Raw genomic sequence first — 20,198 nt, forward strand, 5'->3', positions numbered from 1 at the left:
ATATATATATATATATATATATATACATATAACGTGATATATGTTTCAGAATTCACCTCATGCAGTAATTTTTTTGACCACCTGATGTTCGGAAAAATGGTGTCTGGTTGTGGGGTGAACGCGTGAAAATTGGTCATCCTTTTTACTGTCGCTGGTCTCACTAGGGGCTCCTGGCGAGCTGCCTTTGAGGAATCGGGTCTGGAGTTTTTATGTACAGCGATAAATTCATAGATACACAGATAAGCACAGCCCAACTTCGCTCTCCAGATGTCGGACAGTTATTTGTTTTTGCGAAGGGAAGTGCTCATCACGTAAGCAAGAGGGATGGAAATTCAAGGTGTAAATAACAAGAGAAATTTAGCACAACTGGAGTTGGAGGGAGGGAGGGAGGAGGTACGGTTCGTTTCGATTGAGGAGGCTGATCTAAAGCGACGGGTGACGCACGTATGTATTAAGAAAACAGTCGTAATTTAGATTTTAGTTGGTTAACGTTCAGGCACGAATGTAAAATCATTAATATGAGACTTAGTGGATAGCTTACGAGTCCTACAAATCAATTTGAAAAGCATTATTGTACGACAAGGAGGTTCCTGGTGCTAGGTTTTCTGCTGGGAATTCAAAATTATTACGATGGAGGAAATTTCCCTTCTCTCTACACTCTGGTAAGATTTGCCACTGAGAGATACGAAGCAAATTATACCATAGTACTTATTATACAGACAAGGAGTCGTCTCCTGAGCAAGGTGCAATTAATCGCAAGAATACATTATTTACTCTCACGAACAATATGCTTTCCTGGGAGATCGGATTAATTTCTTCCATTACATTTTCTAACCTTATTTTCCTTTCCTTTCCTTTCATGCATGATTAGGCTATGTTTTGCTAGCGCCGTGTCTCTAAGGGAAAAGCCCAACCCGTGTGGCATGGTGTTTAAACTCTAACATAAGCATGTTTATTTAACTGTTTTCAAATGGGGTTCCGCAAGCATCGTTCAAGGATTCCACGAAGTTCTGTGACAATAATGAAATATTATGGAAACCCAGTTAGTTCGTAATTCATAAATGGAACTTTTCTAACTTGAGCTTAGCTAATATTTGCCAAAACATCACGAAGCCTTTTAAATTTTGCGTAAGAAAGGGGAAAGAATAGTTGGAGAAGACTGGGGTTCCAGAAAAATAATATTACGTGTTCCTCCAGCAGGAAAAGACTGAAAAAAGTTTGATCCCACCCAAAGACTTATTTCATGAGGATATGAAGCAATTCGCAAGGCACAAATGTTTATAATCTAACCCATAACCCACCTCTCGGGGTTGTGGAAGCAACACAAATACTTTACCTATAACCTACGAGGCCACGACGAACCTCTCGAAGATGTGAACCGACTTGAAAGGTACAATGTGTATGTGATCCAACCTCCGACACACCTCTCGAGGACGTAAAGCAATCTGCAGAGCATGATATATATAATAATAATCAAACCCACTCCACGCCTCTCGAGGATGTAGAGCAATTTGCAAGGCATAATGTCTAATATACTCTAACCCACGACGCGCCTCTCGAGAACGTAAAGCAACTCGGAAAAGGCCGCAGTGTTTACGACGTGACTTACGACGCGTCTCTCTCGGGGGATGTGAAGTAACTCAGCCGGGCACATTTGTTTACGACGCTCTCGACCTGATCGCACCAGAACGTGCAATTATAAGACGAGCCAGGCTTTCAGCGCGGGGTAAAGGGAACATGTCAGTGGGGGGGAAATGTGCGTGGCATATAATTAGAAAGTTCTCTGGAACACACTCAAACAGCGTGCTCGACTCAAGCATCAAATGACTGACTCTTTAGCTCGTCTCGTGCCCATAAAGCGACAGAAATGATGGTAAAAAGCCTCGTGTATTCCGAGCGCAGCGGACATGTTTACGGTACAGCACAGTGTTTACGACTGAGATTATCATGTACCAAGATATCTACATATGTTCTTTATAACTCCCAACAGCCTGCGACTGACCACCATTTACAAAAGAGACAGACTAAAGCAATATTTCATTGAGTCGTAAATCAGGTATACGCTGGTTATTCTGGTGTTGAAGGTCGATAGATAATTTGTTTGACTTGTAAACACACAGAGGGATTATCATGCACACAGGCGCTTAACATAGAGTAACTGTGAAAATTTAGAATGGTTAGGAGGTACTAGATGTAGTATGTGAGATAGATAGAGCTTATACATAGGAAAACTGATTTAAGATAGTGTGTAGAGGGTGTCTGTGGCCAAAGGTCATTTGTATAATTGAGAGTATAAGAAAAATTGATTGAGTATGCATGATTAAAGTAAGCATCTGAAGCCTTGTGATTATATATATATATATATATATATATATATATATATATATATATATATATATATATATATATATATATATTGGAAAGAATCAAAATTTTGGGCGTGATCAAGATATTCCTATGAGTCCACGGGGAAAATGAAACACGATAAGTTCCCAAGTGCACTTTCGTGTAATAATCACATCATCAGGGGAGACACAAGAGAGAAATATAAGTCATTTGATATATATCGAAGAGAGCGAAGGTTCTGGAATCGTTGAAGAATGTGTGGAAGTCGAAAACGTTATCTCGGAGAGCAAAAATGGGTATGTTTGAAGGAATAGTGGTTCGAACAAAGTTATATGGTTGTGAGGCGTGGGCTATAGATAGGGTTGTGTGGAGGAGGGTGGATGTGTTGGAAATGAGATGTTTGAGGATAACATGTGGTGTGAGGTGGTTTGATGGAATAAGTAATGAAAGGGTAAGAGATGTGTGGTAATAAAGAGTGTGGTTGAGAGAGCAGAAGAGGGTGTATTGAAATGGTTTGGTCACATTGAGAGAATGAGTGAGGAAGATTGACAAAGAGGATATATGTGTCAGAGGTGGAGGGAACGAGGAGAAGTGGGAGACCAAATTGGAGGTGGAAAGATGGAGTGAAAAAGATTTTGAGCGATCGGGGCCTGAACATGCAGGAGGGTGAAAGACGTGCAAGGAATAGGGTGAATTGGAACGATGTAGTATACCGGGGTCGACGTGCTGCCAATGGATGAGTCAGGGCATGTGAAGCGTCTGGGGCCATGGAAAGTTTTGTGGGGCCTGGATGCGGAAAGGGAGCTGTGGTTTCGGTGCATTACAAAAGACAGCTAGAGACTGAGTGTGAACGAATGTGACCTTTGTTGTCTTTTCCTAGCACTACCTTGCGCGCGCACGGGGTGTGTATGTCATTTTCATGTGCGTCGGGGTGGCAACGAGAATGGATGAAGGCAGCAAGTATGGATGTGTACATGTGTATATATATATGTATATGCCTGTGTATGTGTATATGTATGTATACGTTGAAATGTATAGGTATGTATATATGCTTGCCATTTCCCGCAAAAATGAGGTAGCGTTAAGACCATATGACGGAGCCTTAAAAATCCTCACTTGGCTCCTTGCTCTGTTCTTTCTCTTGGAAAGTAATATGGGAAGGGAGGATTTCCAGCCACCCACTCCCGCCCCTTACAGTCACCTTCTACGACACGCAGGGAATCATCGGAGCATAATCCCGTCAAAGGACTTCTCACTCGAATAAGAGTCCATCCTTTCACTCCTGCTGATTGTAGCGCATCCTTCGGATGGCAGGAGCCCTTAGGAACTTCTAAGGCGAAATCCCCTCAACGTATTATGCCTGAAATAGAGAATGCGAGTCTTTTACCTGTAATATACCGTGACCTCGGCCCCTTAATGTATCATCATTGAATCAGGACTGTCTGATAAAAGTGGGATGACTTTATCTGAAATTTCAGGTAAACAGTTGTTTTCGAGCGCGGGGTGGCGGGCGCACCCAAAGCAACGCCGGGTCGCGTTCACAACGGCACCAAATTATTCTGAAAGACAACACACATCACCATCACATCTAATTTATGGATGGGCTGAGGTTGGCGTTCGCTCACAAAGCCTCCTCAGAATCTCACCGGCTGAGATAAATATGATAATGTAGCCCACGTGTCTTTCACCTTGTAATCAAGCCCACCAATTCCATCCTCCCCTTCGCACTTACTCCATTCTCATTGGTCGACTGGGTCCAGGGATTAGATGCGAATGTATTCGGGAACTCAGAAGGCTGTGTAGGTTTCGACCAGTAAGAATCAAGTCGTGGAAAATAGCGAGTTATGAATGGCTGGAGCTTTCGTGATCCCGGCACCCGTGGTCATGACAGCCGAGTTATGGATGGCCTCCCTTATCCCTTATGGTCAACCCCTTTATAGCGGCAGGTTTTTTTTTCATGTGGTCGAAGTCAAAGAATAAGAAGAAAATGACTTGTGTAAGATGAGGACATGTATGAGTAGTGAGTACCGTCTGACTCATGGGTAAGACGTTAGTCTGACTCATGAATGATAAAGGTTTTGTTCATTTTAAGCCAGCAGCCCCTGCATAACAACGAAATACAATAAGACATTAACTATATACAGTAATGCTTTATGTAAAGTTAAGTTTTGTGAGGCATTTTCCCCGGTATATGTTTCCCCGGATCAATGACTTATTTTTATTCAAATCATGTAAGGAAGAAATTGCTTGAAATATCAAACTTACTAAAGTACGGTAAGACCCTAGAGTACGACGGTACGACTCTTGAGTACGACGGTACAACTCTTGAGTACGATGGTACGACTCTTAAGCACGACGTTACGACCTTTGAGTACGACGGTGCGACTCGAGTGCGATGGTACGACTCTCGAGCACGACGTTACGACCTTTGAGTACGACGGTACGACTCTTGAGTGCGATGGTACGACTCTTGAGTGCGATGGTACGACTCTTCAGCACGGCGTTACGACCTGTGAGTACGACGGTACGATTTTTGAGTACGATGGTAGAAGTGATACAATGGCGTGACCTTTGACCATGCCCTTGAGGGCCAGACTAATGGTCACGCCATCATACCATCGTGTGGTCTAGGGTTGTGCCGTTGTGTCCTGGGGGTCGTATCAAGGTTCGTAACATCTTGCTCAATTGTCGTACCGTCGTGGTGAAGGCTTGTACCGTCGTGCGCGCGTGCGTCGTACCGTCGTGGTGAAGGCTCGTACCGTCGTATGCGCGTGCGTCGTACCGTCGTGGTGAAGGCTTGTACCGTCGTATGCGCGTGCGTCGTACCGTCGTGGTGAAGGCTTGTACCGTCGTATGCGCGTGCGTCGTACCGTCGTGGTGAAGGCTTGTACCGTCGTATGCGCGCGTGCGTCGTACCGTCGTGCTCAAAGGCCGTGTCGTAGCACTCAAGCATATAACGATATCGTTGAGAAAGCCAACATTAATAGAATATTCTATAGCAGATACGATGAACCTTATTCACATCTCGAAGTAAGGTTGGCGGGGCAATGTTTATAACAGCTTCTACTGCTGCTATGGCGGGTTCTACGCGTACTCTCGCTACAATTGCTATCATTATATTAATGTTCTCGCTGCCGCCACTACTACTACTACTACTACCACTACCACTACTACTACTATAAGACCGAGTACGCCTGCTGCTGCCGTAACATACCAGTGTGTTACTTCACTTCAAACAAAAAGAAAATTACTTATACTTTTCGTTGGGTTTAAGGGGCCGTTTTCTACAATCGTCGTACATTTCTTTTTAAAGATTGTCCTGTTTGCTTTTATTTGTCTTCTTAGCTTCTATCCTGTTTCGGTAATAGAAAAACGCTAAATATAATTTCGTATCTCTACGTGCAATACGGGACTAATATAGCAATATTTAGATCTAAATTTGCATAGCAAATTTTGGCAATATGAATTATCCAGACGTGGAAAGAAAACGGTTGTTCTGTTGACTTCAAGTGGGGAAAAAAAAAATAGCTCTTCACTTTAGCTTTTACAGCTGAGGGCAAGGTTTAATCCTAAACCTGGCTCTGTCAAGCCACAGAGCCATCCACTAGAGCCTTGTTAAAGTATATAAGGCTCTATCCCAAGACTCTAAAGGCTAGCTGGCCGTGGGCGCCAGCCTCCCAGTCAAAGCGGCCAAAACTGGGCTAAAGGAGCATGACAGCACGCTTGGCATGCATTGACACCAAAGGCCAAAGCGCGACGGTGGCCTCGTATTATCATCCTTCTGGTCCCCGCGCGTAAGGGCGGGTATATCGCCACCGTCTCGTGTCTAGGATCATATATACGATGACCTTTCTCAAATCCTTGTTCTATGGAAGAAGTTCTACAAAGGCCTTTTCACCAACCGAGGTGGCAATAATGGTTCCTCCGTCAACCGGGGTTACGGGTGGTAATCACCTCGGCCACCGGTGTACGCCCCTGTGCATGGCCAAATGCGGACCTGGGTTAAAGTGTCGTTGAATTTCATTGCAAAAGTATCAGTTGTCGGTGAGTCGCCATGCAGATAATCCCCAACAAGAGAGGCATATAAACACTCCTGAATGCTGGACAATATGACCCAATCTGACACCTCATTTAAAATCAAATGGCCAATCAGGTTTTAACGAACCTCTCTGAAAGGAGAAATTGCTTAAGAAAAGAAAAAAAAAAAAGATTGGATAATGATAAAGACTGCTTCTCTATTTCTACGTAGGTGCATTTTGGTTCATATGTTTTTTCTATATGTGTACATAAATATATGTTTCGTTTGTGTATGTGCTCACCCACGTACGCATATGAGTGTTACATATACGCCCCGGGTATGCATGCGTATTTACGCGTGTGTAATCTCACTTTCAGTGATAACGCAAGTGTTGCTTACGCGAATTTGAAATGGAATGCAATAACACTGAACAGGAGTATGGTAATATTATGTTCTAGATTTAAGAAGATAAGAAGTATTACGTGTTCTACATCCTTCTTTTGCTAATATCAAAGGTATATCAAATACTATAGACATATATATCATACTTTGTCGGTCTCCCGCGTTAGCAACGTAGCGCAAGGAAACAGACGAAAGAATGGCCAACCCACCCACATACACATGTATATACATACATGTCCACACACGCACATATACATACCTATACATCTCAACGTATACATATATATACACACAGGCATATACATATTGGAGTACATAATTCATACTGTCTGCCCTTATTCATTTCCGTCACCACCCCGCCACACATGAAATGACAACCCCCTCCCCCCGCATCTGCACGAGGTAGCACTAGGAAAAGAAAACAAAGGCCACATTCGTTCACACTCAGTCTCTAGCTGTCATGTATAATGCACCGAAACCACAGCTCCCTTTCCACATCCAGGCCCCACAAAACTTTCCATGGTTTACCCCGGACGCTTCACATGCCCTGGTTCAATCCATTGACAGCAAGTCGACCCCGGTATACCACATCGTTCCAATTCACTCTATTCCTTGCACACCTTTCACCCTCCTGCATGTTCAGGCCCCGATCACTCAAAATCTTTTTCACTCCATCTTTGCACCTCCAATTTGGTCTCCTACTTCTCGCTTCCTCCACCTCCGACACATATATCCTCTTTGTTAATCGTTCCTCACTCATTCTCTCCATGTGACCAAACCATTTCAAAACACCCTCTTCTGCTCTCTCAACCACACTCTTTTAATTACCACACATCTCTCTCACCCTTTCATTACTTACTCGATCAAACCACCTCGCACCACATGTGTCCTCAAACATCTCATTTCCAACACATCCACCCTACTCAGCACAACCCTATCTCTAGCCCACGCCTCACAACCATATAACAGTGTTGGAACCACTATTCCTTCAAACATACCCATTTTGCTCTGTGCGATAACATTCTCGCCTTCCACACATTCTTCAACGCTCCCAGAACCTTCGCCCCCTCCCGCACCGTGTCACTCACTTCCGCTTCCATGGTTCCATCCGCTGCCAAATCCACTCCCAGATATCTAAAACACTTCACTTCCTCCAGTTTTTCTCCATTAATACGTACCTTCCAATTAACTTGTCCCTCAACCCTACTGTACCTAATAACCTTGCTCTTATTCACATTTACTCTCAGCTTTCTTCTTTCACACACTTTACCAAACTCAGTCACCAGTTTCTGCAGTTTCTCACCTGAATCAGCCACCAGCGCTGTATCATCAGCGAACAACAACTGACTCACTTCCCAAGCTCTCTCATCCAGAAAAGACTGCATACTTGACCCTCTCTCCAAAACTCTTGCATTCGCCTCCCTAACAACCCCATCCATAAACAAATTAAAAAACCATGGAGACATCACGCATCCCTGCCGAAAACCGACATTCACTGAGAACCAATCACCTTCCTCTCTTCCTACTCGTACACATGCCTTACATCCTCGATAAAAACTTTTCACTGCTTCTAACAACTTGCCTCTCACACCATATATTCTTAATACCTTCCACAGAGCATCTCTATCAACTCTATCATATACCTTCTGCAGATCCATAAATGCTACATACAAATCCATTTGCTTTTCTAAGTATTTCTCACATACCTTCTTCAGAGCAAACACCTGATCCACAAATCCTCAACCACTTCTGAAACCACACTGCTCTTCCCCAATCTGATGCTCTGTACATGTCTTCACCCTCTCAATCAATACCCTCCCATATAATTTACCAGAAATACTCAACAAACTTATACCTCTGTAAGTTGAGCACTCACCTTTATCCCCTTTGCCTTTGTACAATGGCACTATGCACGCATTCCGCCAATCCTCAGGCACCTCACCATGAGTCATACATACGTTAAATAACCTTAACAACCAGTCAACAACACAGTCACCCCCTTCTTTAATAGATTCCACTGCAATACCATCCAAACCCGCTGTCTTGCCGGCTTTCATTTTCCGCAAAGCTTTTACTAAATCTTCTCTGTTCACCAAATCATTTTCCCTAACCCTCTCACTTTGCACACCACCTCGACCAAAACACCCTATATCTGCCACTCTATCATCAAACACATTCAACAAACCTTCAAAATACTCACTCCATCTCCTTCTCACATCACCACTACTTGTTATCACCTCCCCATTAGCCCCCTTCACTGATGTTCCCATTTGTTCCCTTGTCTTACGCACTTTATTTACATCCTTCCAAAACACCTCTTTATCCTCCCTAAAATTTAATGATACTCTCTCACCCCAATTCTCATTAGCCCTCTTTTTCACCTCTTGCACCTTTCTCTTGACCTCCTACCTCTTTCTTTTATACATCTCCCACTCATTTGCATTATTTCCCTGCAAAAATCGTCCAAATGCTTCTCTTCCTTTCACTAATAATCTTACTTCTTCATCCCATCACTCACTACTCTTTCTAATCTGCCCACCTCCCACGCTTCTCATGCCACAAATATCTTTTGCACAAGCCATCACTGCTTCCTTAACTACATCCCATTCCTCCCCCACTCTCCTTACGTCTTTTGTTCTCGCCTTCATATATATAAAGAGGGGGCAAGTATGAAGTCTGTTGGGGATGAGAGAGCTTGGGAAGTGAGTCAGTTGTTGTTCGCTGATGATACAGCGCTGGTGGATGATTCATGTGAGAAACTGCAGAAGCTGGTGACTGAGTTTGGAAAAGTGTGTGGAAGAAGAAAGTTAAGAGTAAATGTTAATAAGAGCAAGGTTATTAGGTACAGTAGGGTTGAGGGTCAAGTCAATTGGGAGGTGAGTTTGAACGGAGAAAAACTGGAGGAAGTGAAGTGTTTTAGATATCTGGGAGTGGATCTGGCAGCGGATGGAACCATTGAAGCGGAAGTGGATCATAGGGTGGGGGAGGGGGCGAAAATCCTGGGGGCCTTGAAGAATGTGTGGAAGTCGAGAACATTATCTCGGAAAGCAAAAATGGGTATGTTTGAAGGAATAGTGGTTCCAACAATGTTGTATGGTTGCGAGGCGTGGGCTATGGATAGAGTTGTGCGCAGGAGGATGGATGTGCTGGAAATGAGATGTTTGAAGACAATGTGTGGTGTGAGGTGGTTTGATCGAGTGAGTAACGTAAGGGTAAGAGAGATGTGTGGAAATAAAAAGAGCGTGGTTGAGAGAGCAGAAGAGGGTGTTTTGAAGTGGTTTGGGCACATGGAGAAGATGAGTGAGGAAAGATTGACCAAGAGGATATATGTGTCGGAGGTGGAGGGAACAAGGAGAAGAGGGAGACCAAATTGGAGGTGGAAAGATGGAGTGAAAAAGATTTTGTGTGATCGGGGCCTGAACATGCAGGAGGGTGAAAGGAGGGCAAGGAATAGAGTGAATTGGAGCGATGTGGTATACCGGGGTTGACGTGCTGTCAGTGGATTGAATCAAGGCATGTGAAGCGTCTGGGGTAAACCATGGAAAGCTGTGTAGGTATGTATATTTGCGTGTGTGGACGTATGTATATACATGTGTATGGGGGGGGGTTGGGCCATTTCTTTCGTCTGTTTCCTTGCGCTACCTCGCATATATATATATATATATATATATATATATATATATATATATATATATATATATATATATATATAAATATATGAGGCTCAGACGTCCTCCGCCCGTGTACATTACTGTCAATAAAGTAGTGGGAGCCTAGGATTATTTTACACTGCCACATGCAACCAAAAGCCTAGCCACGTCTGTTGCCCCCATGGCTATCACAGCACAGCTCGCTAGTGAGAGAAATTATATGAAGATAAAAGGAAACTTCAGCTTAATACTGAGATGCTTCAAATGGCGAAACACAGAATGGAAAATAAAACATAAAATGAGAATGATAAGACTAAAAAGATGGACAAAAGTGAATAGAATACTATTCACTGTGGAGCATAACAAACGAAATGATTAAGTTGATGGATATATATATAATCGTGCGAAACATTCAAAAAGAGATGAAACAAACGGAGAAAGTAGCGGGACGAAACATTTATTTATGGAACAAAACGAAGGAAACAGCAATGGAACTCAACGAAATAATTTCAAAGTTATGGAACAAAAGGAAACGAAAATCTTGGATAGAACACGACGAACTAATGTACGAAACTGACCTTGGAAAACAGCGTTACAGGAACTAATGCACGAAACTGACCTTGGAAAACTGGCGTTGCCACAAATTCATAAAGTGGTGGAAGAATAAACAGCACGAAAATACTGTTATATACAAAATAAGTTAACGCAGGACGGTTACCCTACCTCACCTAAGTGGCACTATGTATAACGACTGAACATTACACATCATACATAAGGTGTCGACTCATTTCTAACAATAACTTATATAAAAGAGAAAACGTCGTATCATTCAAAGATGCATTTTGGATTTCCTTCAATCCAAATTACGTTCCGTAAACTAAGATTTCTGCACATAGTAAGGTCAGACCAGACGTGATGATTACACAGGTCAGGTCTTCGTTGGTATGGTAATTAGAGAAGTTATTTAACAGGCCTGGCGCCAGATTACAGCCTGGGCTTTATTTACGACGTAACCCACAGATTTAGAAATGATAACGTTGGTCAAGTTGTACATGTGAATGTGTGTTGCTCCGTCTTTGCTCCTACACACACACACACACACACACACACACACACACACACACACACACTCACACACACACCCAGTCTAAGGCATTTATCGACCAGTGCCGAGGGGAGGATGAACACCTGGGTTGGCTCTTGGGCCACCTGCCACGCCCAGGACTCGAACCCGGGCTGTCTTGTGTGTGAATCATGGAATGGAATTCAACAGTGAATCTCTTCACACTTAATGGCCATTAAATTCACTACTTTTTTTTTTTACTTCACTTGTTCCTTCCATCTACTGTTCCTATGCATGATAATTCTTAGTGCTCCTATTAGATTTGTGATTCTTCGCGTCATTTATAATTACTCTCAAGCTTACTTCCAGCTTGTGCTTTAGCTGGTCCGCCCATCGTTTTCTTTAAAACTATTGAGGAATTGAAAAGTTGAAATTATGCTATATTCCCCTCTCCTCTAACGTAAGCAAGTCCAATGCTGTTGTCTTCTCCCGTAGTTTAAAATCACATAATTAAAAAAGTATAAAGAAATACTGATTATCAAACATAGAAAGTATATAAATAAATACTGATTACGAGATAGAGAAAGTATATAAAGAAATACTGATTATGAGACAAAGAAAGTATAAAGAAATATTATGAGACAGAGAACCGACATACCTAATACAACATTTTTCCCCCCCAATTTTCTTCATACAAAATTTATTTACAGAAACACTTCATCGAAGTGGACTCCAATGAGTCGAGGGCGACAGCTGGGCAACATGAGCAGTGAGTACATGAAAGGTATTAGAAACATCTGCAACACCTGAGGGGAAAAAAGTCCTCTGTTTTTTTTTTCTTTTTTCCGAAGCATTGGTCGTAACTTGATGTTGACGGCCTTAAACGACCCGGGCAATGGAGAAGCCCGAAAAACCACGCGTATACCCGACAAACCCGGAGGAAAACAGAAGGGTCGCCATGGAAAAAAGTATACTAAGGTCCACATACAAGACTTGACCCAACATCAAATCACTTTTGAGGATGAAAATAGTAATCCTTATTCTTTAATAAAATTTACATTTAAATTCTAAATATATATTGACTTGCTTACTAATAAAATGCTACGTATTTTGAGGTTTTTGTGTAAATGATTTACATATGGTCACGCAGGACGACGAGCGGGCACGGTGAGGCAAGGCGAGTGTCTGGGCTGCTGATGCATGCCAGGAATGCACACGGTAATGGAGTTCTGAAACCTTACGAGGCCGTTTAGGATAATCAAGATTTTTATAATATTAAAAGATAAAAGAACTCAGAGAGAACAAAAATATAAATGTGCATTAAAAGATAACTTCGAGAACACAAATATAAAAGTGCATTAAAAGATAACAGAACTTATGGAGAACAAGAATATAAATGTGCATTAAAATATAACTTCGAGAACACAAATATAAAAATGCATTAAACGATAACAGAACTTATAGAGAACAAAAATATAAAAGGGCATTTAAAGATAACAGAACTTAGAGAGAACAAAAATATAAAAGGGCATTAATAGATAACAGAACTTAGAACAAAAAATAAAAGTGTATTTAAAGAGAGGATATTTATACACTATTTTTTTTTTTCCAATTACGAAGGTTATAATGATATAATGTCAGCTGAAGACGAAACATTCGACGCGTGTCCCTAAGATTATATTTATGGAGTTGCTTTCACCTCCACTTGCTATTTACGCACTCCATATCGTGAGATCATCTCAGCAAAGCAAAATACTTTGTCTCAATAGATGTAAATTGCTTTTCCGAGAAGCGTTGTCCAGCACACCTTGAACCCTTGCCTAATGTTCGCTGACTCTCTTCACCTCCTCAGCAACTGCTTTTTTCCTCATCTCACTAAAAAAATAATAATGATACTATTATTATCACTAAAAAATAATATTATTATTATTATCATTATCTCTGTCAGGCAGACAATCTAACTTTTTTTTCTTATCTCTAAAAAATAATAATAATAATATCATCACTGAAAAAAATAATAATACTATCATCACTGAAAAAAATAATAATACTATCATCACTAAAATAATAATTACATTATCATTATCTCCGTCAGGTAGACAATCTAAATTTTTTTTCTTATCTCACTAAAAAAATAATAATATCTTCGTTGGAAAAACAAACCCACCTGTTCCTAGCTTCCCTTATACTTCATCTTATAATTTTTTCAGGTTCCTTTGTATTCATATTTCCTTAATATACACTTTGTCCTTACATAAAGAAGTTCTCACCTCTACCCATTAAAAAATGTACTTACCTTAGATTAAGGGAAACACACACACACAGGTTATGCTTCGCTATATATGTGTATGTAATTTTGGGCTATTTTAATACATTTTCATTTTCGGAATAAAGTTGGTTCGGATTATTACGATCACAATTACGACGGATACTTTCTAGGCCTTAGGATCGTGCTTGTCAACTAGGATCGTACCACTAGGTTGAAGTGGTCGTACCGTCGTGCTCAAGAATCGTACCGTCATATTCAAGGATCGTTCCGTCGTGGACAAGGGTGGTACCGTCGTGCTCAAGGGTCGTACCGTCGTCGTGCTCAAGGATCGTACCGTCGTGCTCAAGGATCGTACCGTCGTGCTCAAAGGTCGTACCGTCGTGCTCAAGGGATCGTACCGTCGTGCTCAAGTATCGTACCGTCGTGCTCATGCATCGTACCGCCGTGCCCAAGCATCGTACCACCATACTTTAGGATGGTACCGTCGTGCTCAAGGGTCGTACCGTCGTGCCCAAGGGTCGTACCGTCGTCCTCAAGCATCGTACCGTCGTAAAGACCCTGGAATCAGTCAGGGCCTTGTTAACAGCCCATTCCAGCAGCGAACTGTTGGCGGGCGGTGGGTGGTCTGTGGGCGGCTAATGATGTGTCTGGGTGGTCTGTGGGTGGCTGGTGATGTGTTTGGGTGGTCTGTGGGCGGCTGGTGATGTGTCTGGATGGCCTGTGGGTGGCTGGTGATGGGTCTGGATGGCCTGTGGGTGGCTGGTGATGTGTCTGGGTGGTCTATGGTCGGGTGGTAACACGTCTGGCAGCCACAGGCAACGTGTGGTCGACAATTTGACGACCTTACCTGAATAGGATCTACCCTTGGCAAAGGCCGATCGGACCTTATGTAAATGCTGGCTAAGACCTTGATCAAGGGATGACCAGTTCGAGATAGAGGGATGATGACTCTCGCTCCGGATAATGTCTGAGGAGAGAAATTCTAGACGAAAAAAAGAGAAAAAGGGCCGACTGAGTCGTGGATAAAAGGGAAGGTTGGGCAAAATCCTGGTCTCTGATGTGTGAGAGAGAGAGAGAGAGAGAGAGAGAGAGAGAGAGAGAGAGAGAGAGAGAGAGAGAGAGAGAGAGAGAGAGAGAGAGAGAGAGCCCGGGGCCCGTGTTACCACCAAGAGCCACTTCCCCCTTACCCCCACTTAGTTATACCAACAGACGAGGCTGGACTGTGGTAATAAGTTATGTGGTATTATCATTACAAGGGAGACGGTACGGCACGAACCACGAGGTGCCCTGGGTGTGTGTGTGTGTGTGTGTGTGTGTGTGTGTGTGTGTGTGTGTGTGTGTGACCTTCATGCTCAAGGGAGGGTATATGTCTTGTCTCTTCTGTCTCGCCCCTAACTCCTCCTTCTAATCTCCTGACTATGACATCATCTCCGTGTTTGGGGAAGTTGAAAACGCCATTTTTCTTTGGTGGGCGTGCGTGCGTGCGTGCGTCGTGCGTGCGTGTGTGTGTGTGTGTGTGTGTGTGTGTGTGTGTGTGTGTGTAGCCCTGTTCCGCCTCCATCACACAGGATGTGTTCTGATGAACTAACACCTACGTCGCCCCCCCTCCTCCTGCTCGTATCTATGTACCCGAAGCCTCGGGCCTCATCCACCCTAGGTGCAAGGTATCCAATGCGACGCCACCTGCAGGCGCTCCCTCCAACGCCAGACCAAGGAAGGACCCGGCCTCCTGTGGTACACCACGTCTGAGTATTTCCCTCCAACTCCTCCAACCTAGCCATCGACCCTCCTCTGTTAAACCCTCCAACCTAGCCACCCACGCTCCTCTGTTAAACCCTCCAACCTAGCCACCCACGCTCCTCTGTTAAACCCTCCAACCTAGCCACCGACCCTCCTCTGTTAAACCCTCCAACCTAGCCACCCACGCTCCTCTGTTAAACCCTCCAACCTAGCCACCCACGCTCCTCTGTTAAACCCTCCAACCTAGCCACCCACGCTCCTCTGTTAAACCCTCCAACCTAGCCACCCACGCTCCTCTGTTAAACCCTCCAACTCCTCCAACCTAGCCACCCACGCTCCTCTGCTAAACCCTGTTCGAGTCGAGCTTAGCATTAACATCCCCCCAACAGCAACACAAACTCTGGCAACTGGTGCTGTGTTGCCAGCTGCGTTTCTCTATATCTCTCCTCGCAAAACACACACACACACACACACACACACACACACACACACACATACGACACACACACACACACACACACACACACACACACACACACACGACACAGACCTCCCCGTCTGTGTTTTGACCTTACAGCAATACAACAGCTGGCCATTATTAATGTCAACGAATGCGCTTTCCACGGTTAGAGGATTTCCAAGAAACATTATACAATAATTCTCCGGCGTCGCAAAATATACGAAACGGGGAAGATATACGTATTTGTGGGGTGGAGAGAATGGGTTACGTTGTGTGCCGAGGTGGCTGTCAAAAGTTGGTTGAAGCGAATGTTACGTGTGAACATTTCTATCGTCTTTAGATCTGTGTGTACAGGACGACAGAGGTGTGCACCACGCCCTCCCTCCCAGCACAGTGCAAACAGGTAATTCATCAAGAGGTACAGTGAAAATCGGTAAATACAGAGAGTTAATTACAAATGAATGGGGTCCTGCGAATGTTAAGAGTTCCTCACTGTACACTAGAAATGGGTAACGAAATAGATGGGGGTCCAACGAGTGGAAGACTCCTTCCCCGTATAGCACATCTGCTTATCACACACACACACACACACACACACACACACACACACACACACACACACACACTGGCGTACCAGGCAGGGGTACAGAGGAGGCTGCATCGGTGGGTTAACGATCCCTCGATGGTTACAGTACAGAGGTAGGTCGCCCTGTATCTGGCCCAAGTGCTTCTTCAGGTTTTGGGCCAACGTTCCTGGAGCTCCTCTTTTCCCTCACTCTCGGTAACGACTGACGAGGGTAATAAACTAAGCAGAGACATGTTGGAAGTCTCCAAGAACATAATTAACTGTGAGGATGATAAATAATAATCCTAGGTTTCTTAATTCTATGTAGAAATACCTTTATTTCTTTTTTCCCCCCCTGACGTATCCTTGTATTGTACGTTCTGTATTTCAAGTGTTGATGTATCTTTCTACCATACGACATTCTGTATCTACTGTGACCACTGTAGTAACAATGATCATCCATACCGGGGTCGGTTGTGATGGTCTCTGACCACGTTCATGCACCATGTAGGGCCTGAGCTGTCGTACCAGGCACATGGTACAACACCAGCGCGGGAGGCAGCCGAGGTGCGCGAGAACGGATCCCTCACACCAGGAAGGCGAGGACACTGGTTCGATAACTCAGCAAACCGGGGGTAAACCTTGGCTTTGCCCCAGACGCAACACGCGATTCAGCTAAAGATGCCCGCTCGACTGCACTCCTCTCATAGACTGTTTACTTCCTCGTCCTTCAATATGTGCGTATATCAAACGTTTACGACGCTCCCTACTAAGTTATATGGAGGTAAGCTTAAGACACTCCTTAAGTTGCTGTCTGGCAAGATTACGACACTCTAAGTTCCTGTACAGTAAGCTTAAGACACTCCTTAAGTTGCTGTGTGGCAAGATTACGACACTCCAAGTTCCTGTACAATAAGCTTAAGACACTCCTTAAGTTGCTGTGTGGCAAGATTACGACACTCCAAGTTCCTGTACAATAAGCTTAAGACACTCCTTAAGTTGCTGTGTGGCAAGATTACGACACTCCAAGTTCCTGTACAATAAGCTTAAGACACTCCTTAAGTTGCTGTGTGGCAAGATTACGACACTCCAAGTTCCTGTACAATAAGCTTAAGACACTCCTTAAGTTGGCGCACAGCTAAGTCTACGACACGTCTAAAGCTGCTGTACAATAAGCTTTCGACACTCCTTAAGCTTCAGTACAATAAGCTTACGACACTTTTTAAACTGCTTTACGACAAGCTTGGAATTCTGTCTGCTGCAAAATTTTCAGCGATAATCCCTGTGCAGGTTTTTCTTCACACTCCGTCTCTGTTTCCAGGTATATAAGATACGTGAGGCTTACTGTACAGTGTACACTATATGCGAACAATTTGTACGGTAAGACAGGAATTATGTTCACATATCATTGGGTTCGTACGAAATTATGGTATAATTTTCAATTATATAACCCTTGGATCTCCCTCCGTTTTTTTTTTCTTCTTCTTCTTCGGGGCTCCATTAGCTTTAAAGGCTGCGCTACAAACAGTAGCAGGTAAGCGAATGGACCTCTCTGTAACGCGTTCTTGGTGACCACTCGCTTGCAATCTCACGTAGAGCCCCATAACACCTATATATATATATATATATATATATATATATATATATGTAGGTTTGCGGCAGGGGTGTGTGATGTCTCCATGGTTGTTTAATTTGTTTATGGATGGGGTTGTTAGGGAGGTAAATGCAAGAGTCCTGGAAAGAGGGGCAAGTATGAAGTCTGTTGGGGATGAGAGAGCTTGGGAAGTGAGTCAGTTGTTGTTCGCTGATGATACAGCGCTGGTGGCTGATTCATGTGAGAAACTGCAGAAGCTGGTGACTGAGTTTGGTAAAGTGTGTGGAAGAAGAAAGTTAAGAGTAAATGTGAATAAGAGCAAGGTTATTAGGTACAGTAGGGTTGAGGGTCAAGTCAATTGGGAGGTGAGTTTGAATGGAGAAAAACTGGAGGAAGTGAAGTGTTTTAGATATCTGGGAGTGGATCTGTCAGCGGATGGAACCATGGAAGCGGAAGTGGATCATAGGGTGGGGGAGGGGGCGAAAATTTTGGGAGCCTTGAAAAATGTGTGGAAGTCGAGAACATTATCTCGGAAAGCAAAAATGGGTATGTTTGAAGGAATAGTGGTTCCAACAATGTTGTATGGTTGCGAGGCGTGGGCTATGGATAGAGTTGTGCGCAGGAGGATGGATGTGCTGGAAATGAGATGTTTGAGGACAATGTGTGGTGTGAGGTGGTTTGATCGAGTAAGTAACGTAAGGGTAAGAGAGATGTGTGGGAATAAAAAGAGCGTGGTTGAGAGAGCAGAAGAGGGTGTTTTGAAATGGTTTGGGCACATGGAGAGAATGAGTGAGGAAAGATTGACCAAGAGGATATATGTGTCGGAGGTGGAGGGAACGAGGAGAAGAGGGAGACCAAATTGGAGGTGGAAAGATGGAGTGAAAAAGATTTTGTGTGATCGGGGCCTGAACATGCAGGAGGGTGAAAGGAGGGCAAGGAATAGAGTGAATTGGAGCGATGTGGTATACAGGGGTTGACGTGCTGTCAGTGGATTGAATCAAGGCATGTGAAGCGTCTGGGGTAAACCATGGAAAGCTGTGTAGGTATGTATATTTGCGTGTGTGGACGTGTGTATGTACGTGTGTATGGGGGTTGGGCCATTTCTTTCGTCTGTTTCCTCGCGCTACCTCGCAAACGCGGGAGACAGCGACAAAGTATAAAAAAAAAAAAAAAAAAAAAAAAAAAAATATATATATATATATATATATATATATATATATATATCTTCTTTCTTTTAAACTATTCGCCATTTCCCGCGTTAGCGAGGTAGCGTTAGGAACAGAGGACTGGGCCTTTTTTGGAATATCCTCACCTAGCCCCCTCTGTTCCTTCTTTTGGAAAATTAAAAAAAAAAAAACGAGAGGGGAGGATTTCCAGCCCCCCGCTCCCTCCCCTTTTAGTCGCCTTCTATGACACGCAGGGAATACGTGGGAAGTATTCTTAATCCCCTATGAGTCCACGGGGAAAATGAAACACGAAAAGTTCCCAAGTGCACTTTCGCGTAATAATCACATCATCAGGGGAGACACAAGAGAGGAATATAACAGTCAGTTGATATACATCGAAGAGACGAAGCAAGGACGCCATTTGGTAAACATGTGATTGTCCAAAACATACAACGAGCGTTCATAAACTTATCATTTTACAAATCTTATCAACAATAAAGTTATCTAATTTGTACAGACCATCACTAATATTAAGATTATAATTCTTTGTGTATTTAATAATAGAAGATTCAATGATATTTCTCTTGGTAATAGAGTTAGAGTTAACAACTGAGATGGCGTTACTCCAGTCAATACAATGATCATAGTTTTTAACAAGATTAAACAAGGCATTTGATTCTTGTCCCGTTCTTATACTATATTTATGTTGCTTAAGTCTAACAGAAAGATCCTTACCAGTCTGACCAACATAAAATTTATCACAGTTTCCACAAGGAACTTTATAGATGCAACCAAGAGAATTTTCTGGTGAATTCCTGATTAAGATATTCTTTATAGTATTATTGTTGCTAAAGGCAACATTTACATTAAAGGATTTAAGCAACATGGGAAGCAAAGTGAAATTATTATCAAAAGGGAGAACTAA

This window comes from Panulirus ornatus, chromosome 34, assembly GCF_036320965.1.
Source record: "Panulirus ornatus isolate Po-2019 chromosome 34, ASM3632096v1, whole genome shotgun sequence".
Classification (NCBI taxonomy): Eukaryota; Metazoa; Arthropoda; class Malacostraca; order Decapoda; family Palinuridae; genus Panulirus; species Panulirus ornatus.